The sequence below is a fragment of the Gopherus evgoodei genome, chromosome 3, assembly GCF_007399415.2.
Source record: "Gopherus evgoodei ecotype Sinaloan lineage chromosome 3, rGopEvg1_v1.p, whole genome shotgun sequence".
NCBI classification, from domain to species: Eukaryota; Metazoa; Chordata; order Testudines; family Testudinidae; genus Gopherus; species Gopherus evgoodei.
This window is the reverse complement of record NC_044324.1, coordinates 182,300,282-182,312,904: the sequence shown is the minus strand read 5'-3', so window position 1 is coordinate 182,312,904 and position 12,623 is coordinate 182,300,282. Positions and strand designations below refer to the sequence as shown.

The 12,623-nt window shown below is 47.0% G+C and overlaps 1 long non-coding RNA gene across 1 annotated transcript; it reads right to left on the bottom strand.

Moving 5' to 3' along the window:
* Nucleotides 1–8,000: 8,000 nt before the first annotated feature.
* LOC115649066 lies at nt 8,001–12,406 on the bottom strand. The gene is made up of 3 exons (XR_003999747.1): nt 11,908–12,406; nt 9,609–9,687; nt 8,001–9,431 (listed from the first exon to the last, which is right to left on the bottom strand). It is a non-coding gene; the product is annotated as an uncharacterized LOC115649066 (long non-coding RNA).
* Nucleotides 12,407–12,623: the final 217 nt, after the last annotated feature.

Genomic DNA, 12,623 nt, shown 5'->3' with positions numbered 1-12,623 from the left:
ATACGACTGACACAAACCAGGCCGTTCCTGCCTGAGCAGCACTTCCAAGCACTCAGGGACATCGAGAACCTATACCGATTCCCCATGACGACGAGAAATTGCATGAAGCAGCTTGCACATACATGGTCCAGTACTCCAGACTGTGCAGTTGGCCTCTCCAGGCATGGTTGGCACAGGTGCACATGCACAGCAGGGACCCACTGGACAGATTATCTTTCCCCCTCACATTCTTAAGTCTCTCCGTTGATGGCTGTGGCCACAGGTGGTCTGTGCGGGAGTACCCTTTGCCAAACCCCAACCTACGCTATTGCTGGTCATGGACACCTCGGTGCTCAGTTGGGGAGCGCACCTGGGCAATATCAGAACCCAAAGCCTATAGTCCCACGCAGAACTATCTCTGCATATCAATGTAAGGGAGCTAAGGACGGTTCATCTGGCATGCCCAGTGTTCCAGGGCCACCTTAGTATGGTCAGTTAAAGGAAAAAATTCCTATACTTCATCACCAGTGTACCTGTATCTCAACCCTCACCTGTCTCTGCTCCAGGTAGCTCCAGCCAGGCCTTTTCCTCTGGCTGCTAAGAAGGACTTCTTTAGTCTCCTCTAGATACCCTGTAAGATCCTCAAAGATCTCAATTCACAGCTGCTCTACCAGAGAACTAAAGAAACTCTATTTGTACAGAGCAGCTGACACTGACCACCTACCCTTCTGAGTCTCTCCCTGAATTCTACAAGCTCAGGGGGCTCAGGCTACCAGTGTCAGGAGATAGATCAAATAAGTACGGGTCAGGGAACAGATGTTTCCCTGTCTCCTAAAGAATGTATCCCACCATGATAAACAGGCTTAAGTTATTTGTTGGAGGGTGGGGAGGAGAGCAGTTCTTAAGCAACCAACTGATCTAAAAATTTCCAACAATGCAAGTGTTTACAAAATGAGAACTGTGTCTGGAGACCTAAAGCTCAGATTTCACCAATCTAATTTGGAAGTCGCAAATAAAGTCATATAAGCTTTTGGAGAGACACAGCAAAAGGCTAATTTTGTTTTAGAACACTTTGCTGTTTCTAGTGCACCAATTGGAGACAGGACTCAGAGGGCCAGATTTTTAAATATCTTAACCAGTGAGTCATCATTATTTTGTAACTTATTGAAACTTTCATCATCTTCATGCAGCTCAATTCCATTATCTTCACCAAAACCTAATAAAGGGCTGTCAGCGGCAGGCTACCCTGTAACATCGATTCATATAAAATGGCTTTTAGAAAGGATATGTATTTGACTATTGGTCCAGCTGATTAGCAGCTAAATGAAAATCATTAATACTAGTGTATCGCAGTATTAAATGATATACAAGTAAGAATTGCATGTACTTTTACCCTAGGGCGACCAGATAGCAAGTATGAAAAAAATCAGGACGGGGTGGAGGGTAAGAAAAAGCCCTCAAAACCAGGACTGTCCCTATAAAATCAGGACATCTAGTCACCCTATTTTACCCCATCTTTCCCAAACCAGTAAGTTCTGCCTAGTTCAGTTTGTAAGATATATTATGAGGTGGCTTATCGTTCATCTTTCTGTCAAACATCCAGGCATATATCAGCCTTGATATATTAGTATATATTACAAATCCTCTATACTCCTGAAGCCATACCTGAAAGCAACAGAGGCATGTTGCTCATTATATGCTCTTTCCACTAATATTGATCTGCTTTCTCTAAAACTAAGACAGACTACACTGCAGATATCACATCCACAATAAAAGCCTCAGGGATCATCATACAAGAGTTCTGGTTTATAAATAACTTAGTTTATTAAATCAAGTGAAAAAAAATTCTTCGAGTGATTGCTCATATCCATTCCAGTTAGGTGTGTGCGCCGCGTGTGCACATTCGTCGGAAAATTTTTACCCTAGCAACTCAGTGGGCCGGCAGGTCGCCCCCTAGAGTGGCGCCGTCATGGTGCTCGATATATACCCCTGCTGGCCCACCCGCTCCTCAGTTCCTTCTTACCGCCCGTGTCGGTTGTTGGAACAGTGGAGCGCGGCTTAGCTGACCTCCACTTCCCTAGCTACTCGTAGTTCTCGTGTATATAATTATGTGGTTATAATCCTTTTATATATATATATTTGTATAGTTATACGTTTTTTTCTTTGCTAATATAGTTAGTTTAGTAATAGTTAGCGGGGTTCAGGAAGTAGCCCCTTCCCCGCACCCGGTGCCGGAGCCCATGCACGGCTCACCGGGTTTTAAAATGGGCTCAGCCTGCCAGAAGCCGATGCCGACGGGAGATCCACACGACTCCTGTTTGAAGTGCCTCGGGGAATCACACTTGACAGCTAAGTGCCCCATTTGCAAGGCTTTTAAGCCAAGAACAAAAAGGAGCGGGACTTTCACTTATCCCTCCACCTTTGGCACCGAGCGATGATCAAGCGGCTAGCAGAAGCGCCTCCTCGGCACCGGACCCCGCCGGTACTGCCAAGGCCTTTCGGCACTGGCCATCGCCGGCATCAACTCAGCACCGCTCCCTCCCTCCAAGGTCGAGAAAGCCTACAATTCCTGCTGGTGCCTGATGGCTCCCCGGCACGTGCCGTGGTTGAGCCCCCTGCTCCTGCTGCTTCCGTGCCACCTGCATCGCAGCCAGAGAGCTCGTCTAAGTCGGATTGCCCGGCACCGACACCTGCGGAGGCACCGACGACGTCGGCACCGTCGATCCCGGTCCCACAAGGGCCGTCGAATCCGGTGCCTGACGGCTCCCCGGCACGCGCCGTGGTTGAGCTTACTGCTCCTGCTGCTTCCGTGCCAACTGCACCGCAGCCAGAGAGCTCGTCTAAGTCAGATCGCCCGGCACCGACACCTACCGAGGCTCTGACGACCTCGGTACCGTCAATCCCGGTCCCACGAGGGCCGTCGAATCCGGTGCCTGACAGCTCCCCAGTATGCACTGTGGTTGAGCCTGCTGTTCCCTCCACGCTGGACACATTACCAACGGCGAGGGATCTCATTGCCATGACAGAGTCAATGCTGCCTGACCCCGGCACCGCCGGTGCGGGTAATACAGTCTCTTCATTTGACCGTCCTCTGTCGGCACAGCAGAGCGGCACCGTTCATGATCACGGTCCCGCAGATGCTCCAGGTCCCGTCGGCACACCCGACACCACTTGCAGTCCCGGTGCTGTTTTCCTCCTCGGTACTGGTCGCACTCGCCGCACTGGTCGGTATCCAGTTCGCCAACCCGCTACTATCGGCACCGTTCCGACTCCCGGCACCGCAACAGGTACCGTGACACCCATAGCCTCTCCCCGAGCCTCAAGATCTCGGTCGACCTCCCGGCACCGTTCTGGTTGCAGGTCTGGGTCTCGTTCCAGGTACCGGTACGCCTCCCGGTGCCGGTCCCCGGTGCCGAGTTGGGCAAGGTCCGATAGAGTCAGAGACTCCGCCCAAGCCTTTTTTTAGTACCTCCATGGCCATCCAGACACGCATCCGTGTCATCTCACGTGCGCAGATCTTATGCTCAGGCAACCTGAGGTGGAGGAGGTCCCTAGGTAGAGGACCCGGTATGGTGCCCTCTAAGGGGTACGACTACTCATCTGTCTGTCCTCCTCTCTGCTCACTAGTCATTCAGTCCATTAAGGAGAGGGATTGGCATGGCAAGCGGGCGCCAGCCCCGAAACCGAAGGAGGCTCGGCGAATGAACCTACTTGGCCGCCAGGTGTACTCTGCAGAGGCCCTGCAGCTCTGGACAGCAAAGCAACCAGCCTTGCTTAGCTGCTATAATTATAGCACCTGGGTGACGGTAGTTGAGTTTATGGAGTTTCTCCCTCAAAACTCCCGCCAAGAGTTCGCTGCCATCTTGGAGGACAGGGGGAGGGGAAAAAAAAAAAAAAAAAAAAAAGGTACCTAGAGCGTCCCTCCAGGCCTCGTTGGACGCAACAGACTCAGCAGCCAGGACTCTGGCCTTTGGTGTTGCCATGAGGTGTATCTCATGGCTTCAGGTTTCAAACCTCCGGCCGGAGCTGCAGTATGCCATTCAGGACTTATCCTTTGTTGGTAAAGGCCTCTTTGCGGCAAAGACAGCCCCAGGCTGCGAAGCCTGATGGACAATAGGGTCCTAACATGCTCTCTCAGCATGCATATGCCAGCGACCAAATGCAGGCCTTTCTCTCCCCAGCCGCCATACTCTGTGCCTAGCCAGAGACAGGACTTTGGCAAACGGCGAGGCCAAGGTGGTCGCAGACAAACGTCAGGACCCCTAAAGAGCCACGGTCAAGGTCCCTCGCAATTACCACTGGGACCAAAGACGAACCTCTCAAGGTGCGCCTGAGGGTGGTGTACCAGTCACAGGCCAGGATCCCAATCCCGCTTTCTCCTGGCGTGGCCCCAGTTAATTTCAGATCGCTGGTCCTGCGCACGGTGGAGCATGAGTACCACCTCTAATTTGTTCCAACCCTTTCCCCCTTCAGGGACCCCTCTCACGAGCAATTCCTCATACAAGAGGTGCAGACGCCGACGGAAGAAAGGGGCAAGGTGGTTTACTCCTGTTATGCCCTAGTCCCCCACTCGAACGGAGGTCTCAGACCTTCCTAGTCCTGCGCGGACTCAACCAGTTTAGGATAAGGTTGAAGTTCCGCATGGTATCCCTGGGAACCATTATCCCATCCTTGCCTCCTGGGGACTGCTATGCCGCCCTCGATATGATGGACGCGTACTTTCACATCGCCATCTTCCCTCCGCACAGGAGATACCTCCGCTTTCTAGCCAACCATCAGTACTTCTGGTTTACGGTCCTGCTATTTGGCCTTTCTACAGCCCCACAGATATTGTCCAAGTGTATGGCCGTAGTCACCGCCTACCTTCGCTGATGTCGGATATGCGTTTTTTCCATATCTGGACGATTCGCTTATCCGAGGAGACTCCGAGACACAAACCATTCAGCACGTGGGCATCGTCACGGTCTTATTCACAGGTCTAGGCCTGATGATTATTATAGAGCAATCCACTCTGGCTCCCACGCAGAGGTTGGACTTCCTAGGGGCTATCCTGGTCTCCGACCTAGCTGGAGCCTGCTTACCACAGCCACGGTTTTAGGCGATGGCAACAATCATCCGAGGTCTGCAGACTTTCCCAACGACCTCGGCTCGCACTTTTCTCAGTCTCCTGGGTCCATGGCTGCCCGCAAGTTTGTAACCAAACACACCAAGCTCCGCCTCCGTCCTCTCCAAGTCCGGTTCACCTCGGCGTACCGCCCGGACAGGGAGCCAATGGTCATGGTAGTCACCGTTCCCTCGAGCACCTTAGGCTCCCTAGAGTGGTAGCTAACTCCCTCCCTGGTGTGGGCAGGGATGCGGTTCCATCCACCCCAGCCCTCACTGCCCCTGACGACGGACGTGTCATCTCTCTGCTCGAGTGCTCGTGGTCACCTCCGAGCTTAAGGCCTTTGGTCTTCTCGGGAGCTGGCATTCCACATCAATGCCCCACAAATGAGAGTAGTCCGTCTGGCATGCCAGGGGTTCCAGCGGCAGCTGCGAGGCTGTGGTATCTCGGTGTTTACAGCCAACACAATGGCCATGTGCTTCATAAATAACCAGGGAGGGACATGGTCCTCCCCCTTTTGTCAGGAGGCCATCCATCTCTGGGACTTTTGCATGGCCCACTCGATGGAGCTGGTGACGTCCTTTCTCCCAGGCGTTCGGAACGCCTTGGTGCTTTGACTCAGCAGGTCTTTCCTGTCTTACGAGTGATCACTCTGCCCCATGTGAGGCGTTCTGTTTTCCAGAAGTGGAGATTTTTCCTCACATAGACCTGTTCGCTCACCGCGAGAGCAGAAAATGCCAGATGTTCTGCTCCTTCCAAGGTCTCTCCTCAGGATCGATCTTGGACGCATTCCTGATGCCGTGGAAAGGCCAACTCCTTTATGCCTTCCCACTGTTCCCACTGGTTCATTAGGTCCTGCTCAAACTCCGCAGGGGCAGAGCGCGCATCATCATGATCACTCCAGCGTGGTCCAGGCAGCACTGATACACCACGTTGCTCGGCCTGTCAATAACCAACCCAATTACCCTGCCACCCCACCCAGACCTCATCACTCAGGGCCACGACAGGTTCGTCACCCGGACCTGCAGCCTCTTCACCTCACAGTGTGGCTGCTGCGTAACTGAGCCGGGGTGGCAGGAAGCCTTCCACCTGGTCATCGTACCTGGCCGAGTGGAAGCGTTTCTTCTACAGGTGTGATATGCTCGATCTTGCTCCTACTGAGGTCTCGATCCCCTCTATTTGGCCTGCCTCTGGCCTTCAGCGGCAGGACCTGGTGGTATCATCGCCGAGGGTACACTTGGCAGCCATCTCTACCTTCCAGCCAGGCTAAGGTGGACGTTCCGTGTTCTCACATTCTATTGGTTCGAGGTCCCTCAAGGGCTTGGAGCGCTTGCACCCTTGGGTGCGCCGCCCAGCTCCAACCTGGGACCTCAACCTAGTTTTAACCAGACTTATGTCTCCCCCCTTCGAGCCGTTCGCGACCGGCCCTCTGCTATACCTGTCTTGGACGACAACTTTCCTCGTAGCTGTTACATCGGCCAGACGAGTCTCCAAGCTCAGAGCTCTTATGGTGGTTCTGCCGTGCACTAGGTTTCACACAGACAAGGTGCAGTTACGACCACACCCGGCTTTCCTCCCTAAGGTGGTTTCGGCCTTTTATGTTACCCACAGCTCAACGCAATGGGCGCAACAATTGCACTCCCTGGACGTCTGTAGAGCGCTCGCATTTATATTGCGCTGACAGAACCATTTCGAAAGGTGCCCCAGCTCTGTCACAGTAGCAGACCAAAGGGAAGGCTTGCTTGTTTTCCTCTCAGAGGATCTCATCTTGGATGATGGCGTACATCCGCACTTGTTATGATTTGCCTCATATTTCACCAAGCCACATCACCGTGCATTCTACCAGGGCTCAGGCTTCATCTGCCGCCTTGCTGGCTCGTGTTCCTACCCACAAGATCTGTCGCGCAGCTCCATTGGTCCTCGGTCCATACCTTTGCTTCGCAGTATGCCCTGGTTCAACAGTCAAGAGATGCTGTAGCCTCTGGCTCAGAAGTTTTCATTCTGCCACATTTCACTCCAACCCCACCGCCTATGTAAGGCTTGGGATTCACCTAACTGGAATGGATATGAGCAATCACTCGAAGAAGAAAAGACGGTTACTCACCTTTGTAACTGTTGTTCTTCGAGATGTGTTGCTCATATCCATTCCACACCCGCCCTCCTTCCCCACTGTCAGAGTAGCCGGCAAGAAGGAACTGAGGAGCGGGTGGGCCGGCAGGGGTATATATCGAGCACCATGACGGCGCCACTCTAGGGGGCTACCTGCCGGCCCACTGAGTTGCTAGGGTAAAAGTTTTCCGACGAATGTGTACGCGCGGCGCACACACCTAACTGGAATGGATGAGCAACACATCTCGAAGAACAACAGTTACAAAGGTGAGTAACCGTCTTTTCAGTCATAAAGGGTTGAAAGCAGAATCCCAAATGCAAATCTTCCCCACTTATATTGTTTTTCAGAGTACAATATTTCTATACAGCAAAGGGAGGGGAAAAAAAAAGACAAGGCAGCATTAAGAGAATTTTATTTTTGCTTCCTTAAAAAGAATGTTACTTTTACACTTACTGACTCAATGCTCCATGCTCAACTTGCTAGGTGCATTTCAAAGTAATATTCTTTGATAGAATAATAAATTGAAGAATACAAAATGCAACTTCTAAAAATAAGAATAAAGAATCTATCCAACTAATACCCATAATATTACTTGATGACAGTATACAATCAACACTTCATATCTTTGTGATAGGGACACCTATTACATCATATTTTGTGTTAGTTTCTTCTTTGAAACTTTTTTTTGATTACATACTAATTACTCTTCAACTCAGATATTGGAAAAGCAAGCTCTTTCTAATTGGAAATAATGAAAACTGTGAACAACATTTTAATAAGCCCTATTAAAAATAAGGTATTCCCCCCCCCCCCCAAGCTGCTGCAGGAAAATAAAATCTAGCATCTCACCTTTCTGTATAGAGGAAGTTGTTAATCCCTGCACTACAAAAGAGTTACATCATTACTGAATGAGTTTATCAAAACTAGTGGAGAGAGTTCTTTAGGATACTTATAATTTTGACTAGATGCTCCTTCAAACTGTGATGTTCCATCTGCTGAGAAATTAGAGATAAGCAGAAAGATTAGTTTTGCTGACAAAAAAAACTGCCATAACAAACTTTTCAAAGAAAACTGAGTTCTACAAAATAGAAAGGGGGGAGAAGAAAAGAAAATAAAAGATAAAATTTACCTTTTTACCTATCTTCTGCCAAAGTAGTCAGTGCACAAATCTCAGAAGATTATGGTAATCCTAGTACACTAAACAGTGTATGAATTTACATAGTGGCTTTCATAAACAATGTTGTCTTTTCACTTGCTTCTCATTCAAATCTGTATAACCAATTGGGTTTGTCTGATATTTTCTGTTAATGTATCCCATCCTAATAGTCATGCAATATATCTGGGTTTGAAAAGTTAATCTCAGAAGTCCTCATCAAGACAAACACTTTAAAAGAAGAAAATGGACATATGATAGGCCTAATCCTCCTTGCTGTTTGAAAACCCCTTTATATATATATATATTTTTTGGGGCGGGGGGGGAGAATCTCTTCTCTCAATTTAATTTTTACTGTTATACTGGAACTGTATCTGAAAAGACCCCCCGTGGGTTTTGTTTTTTATTTTGTTTTTCTCCAGTTGGTGCACTAGAAACAGGACACTGATAGCAAGAATGTGCAGTTCTGTAAGTCATCAATCAAGCTGATGGTTTTAGTATGCATACTCTGTTTATTTTTATATAAATTTGGTGTTAATAACTACTGCTTCAGAACAGTATATCTCAGACAACCTGTATAAATGCTGTATTTTGGATCACAATAAAATAATGTTTTTAAGTTTTTTATTTTTTTAAACAAAAAAGTCTAGATGACAGGAAAACTTTCCCACTGAGTATCAGTTTTAAAATAAAGAGACACTACCTATTTTTACACATACTTAGAACTATAAGTCATCATTGGCATTCTATTCTGTATTCTAATTTACAATATTCATACTCCTTTCCTAAAAAGTTTGGTAGTACTTTCCAGAAAACTTAAGTGCTTCTACAATATTCAGTAATTGCAGTATAAGAAATTAAGTCATAATGAACATACCAATCTTTTGCTCCTTGAACTCAATAGAACTTCCAGCTTAAATTTCAGCTCTGCCATTCATAGTTTCCCCATAGCAAAAATTCCAAGAGTTCAAAATATAAGTCTCAATAGCAAAAACAAGTGAAATAGTTTCTATATTTAGAAACTACAGCTAGAACAAACGAAGGACATTATAGTAACTGACTCCAGAACTATTGTTCGGCATATGCTGCAACACAAGATAAAGAACAGAAGCTTTAATGCTAAAGTTCTCACCACATTTTCTCTTGGCTAAACTAGTTACTAAACACATGTACATTTGTTAGAAAAATTTGCCTAAATTTTTTAGTCTGTAAAGGACAGAGAAACTGTGGATGATAAAAAGAAGTTTTAAAAATGTTCTCACCTCAGATAAGGCTTGTTGTACACTCTCCAAAAGGTCTGCATACCATCTCCAACTGGCCTCAAAGGGTGACTATGTTACCCTTTAGAAGATGATAATAGCATAATTGTTCACCATACTACAAACAGAATTAGATTTAAAACCTATCAAGTCACTTAGCAGAGTAGGGTAGAGGTTACAACTATGTTCTATAAAATATGTATACAAAAGAAAACAAAACAAAACATGCACAAAAAGCTTTACTTAATAGTAAAGATCCTGGCCAAGATGACTAATGTTTAATAAGCCCATGCCCCAATATGCAACTCTGAATATTAAATATACTATAAAGATTCTGATTTCTCAAGAATAAAACGTGAAAGGTAAATATTAGCTTTCAGGAAAAATTAAGTACACTGAGAATCAGAATTGCTATAAACCAGCTATAAATTTACTAATAAAATATTGTACTTCTGTCATAAACAGATAGCTAAGGGTTAATGTCTCTTTCACCTGAAGCACCTGACCAGAGGACCAATCAGGAAACCGGATTTTTTCAACTCTGGGTGGAGGGAAGTTTGGGTCTAAGTCTTTGTTTTCTGGCTGCCTGCTTTCTCTGAGCTTTGGAGAAGTAGTTCTGTTTTCTAATCTTCTGTTTCTAAGTGTAAGGACAAAGAGATCAGATAGTAAGTTATATGGTTTCTTTTCTTTGGTATTTGCATGAATATAAGTGCTGGAGTGCTTTGATTTGTATTCTTTTTGAATAAGGCTGTTTATTCAATATTTTTTAAGCAATTGACCCTGTATTGTGTCACCTTAATACAGAGAGACCATTTGTATGTATTTTTTCTTTCTTTTTTATATAAAGCTTTCTTTTAAGACCTGTTGGAGTTTTTCTTTACTTCAGGGAAATTGAGTCTGTACTCACCAGGGAATTGGTGGGAGGAAGAAATCAGGGGAGATCTGTGTGTGTTGAATTGGCTAGCCTGATTTTGCATTCCCTCTGGGTGAAGAGGAAAGTACTTTTTGTTTCCAGGACTGGGAACAGAGAGGGGGAGTCACTCTGTGTAGTTTCACAGAGCTTGTGTCTGTGTATCTCTCCAGGAGCACCTGGAGGGGGGAAGGGAAAAAGGATTATTTCCCTTTGTTGTGAGACTCAAGGGATTTGGGTCTTGGGGTCCCCAGGGAAGGTTTTTCAGGGGGACCAGAGTGCCCCAAAACACTCTAATTTTTTGGGTGGTGGCAGCAAGTACCAGGTCCAAGCTGGTAGCTAAGCTTGGAGGTTTTCATGCTAACCCCCATATTTTGGACGCTAAGGTCCAAATCTGGGACCAAGGTTATGACAACTTCAATAATTTTGATAATGATTTACTAGAAGCGAGGTGTAAAGTGGGAAATACCCACCTATTTTTGCACTCTCATACCTCAATTTATTGCTTTCTTCATATATTATATTTTGCTTGCAGGCTTTGGACCCAGTGAAGAGATTGCTTAAGTTAAAAAGCCCCACCTGCATCAAACTGCTAAAAAAAATTGAATTCAGCCCTCAGCACAAAAGAACACAGCACATTTTAAGGATTAAAATAATTTACAGACTGTGATCATCCTTGACGTTAAACAGCACTGTTTCAAAATATTACAATTACATCTATAATTTCAACAGCAACAAGCAACACAAAATTACAGGTTTCACTATTTTGAAGTCTATTTTTTTTTCCACATTAACAGAAGTTAAATTAACTGTTAGGGTGATTATACAGCAATCCATACATTTAACAGTATGAACAATTATGATTTTTAACAATACTGTATGTTAGCATAGTTTGAAGTAACTGACATTTTATCCTATAGGTAATGCAAATGCATACACCAGTTGTACCATACAATTGGTCAAGTGTTCTGTTACACACTTTGTTTAGAAATTATAGTTACTTACACAACTGGACATTTAAACAATGAGGTCAAGCTGTGTATAAAGAACAATTATCATAAAATTAAAAACAGTCCACAGCTGTTTTTTAAGTTCATCATGAACTACTGACACTTTTCGAAATTAACATTCACAAATTTCTGTTTAACCATTGCATTTAGTGTATCAGGTAACTAGAGCCCTGTGTGGATATAAAAGGTGTATCCGCCTCCAATCCACAAAAATTGTCTGTGGAAATCCGTGGATTTGCAGGGCTCTAAACAGCTCCATAGGTGAATGGGCAGCAGGGACACAGGACTGTGTCAAACCCCAACCCTCAACCACCACTCACCCCCCCCCCCGATTTCTCCCCAGAGACCTCCTGCTCTGCCCCCTGCTCCGCCCTTGCCGTACTTCCTTCCCCACTCCTGGCAGGGAGGCTACAATTCTGGGCTCTTCTATGCAGCACCATCCCCCCGGGGAGGTCAGACACCCCTACGCACTTGCAGAGGCTCGAACGCACAGTTATTGCCGCCTGCTCATTTAAAGAACAACCACATCATCAAAATGGCGCTTGGCTTACTCCCTTCTGGGAGTTGTAGTCCTCAGCTTGCTCACGGGGAGGAGTCAAACTACAATTCCCAGAATGCCCAGCCCGGTGCTGCGTGTTTTAGAGCGCCGAGCTGGAGGTTGCAGGCTGTGTGGCAGCCTCTGCATTCTGGTGATTGTGGCCTTGTCTACACTACAAAGTTGCAGCGCTGGTGAGGGGGTTACAGCGCTGCAACTTAGGATGTGTACATACCTGCAGGGCATTACCAGCGGCAACTCCCTGTTTGGAGCGCTGGCCATACACCCGGTCGTGCCTCGGATGTAGAGGAGCCAGCGCTGGATTACCAGCGCTGGTCATCAGGTGTAGACACTCACCAGCGTTTTTGTTGACCTCCGTGGAATAAGCAGGTATCCCAGCATACCTGAGGAAGCCTCTCCGGTAATTAAGCAAACTCCACTGCCCTCCAAGCAGGTCTCCTTCCCCGCGGTGTGCTCTGGCGTTCCCAACCCCCCCTCCAAGCAGGTCTCCTTCCCCGCGGTGTGCTCTGGCGTTCCCCGACCCCCCCTCCAAGCAGGTCTCC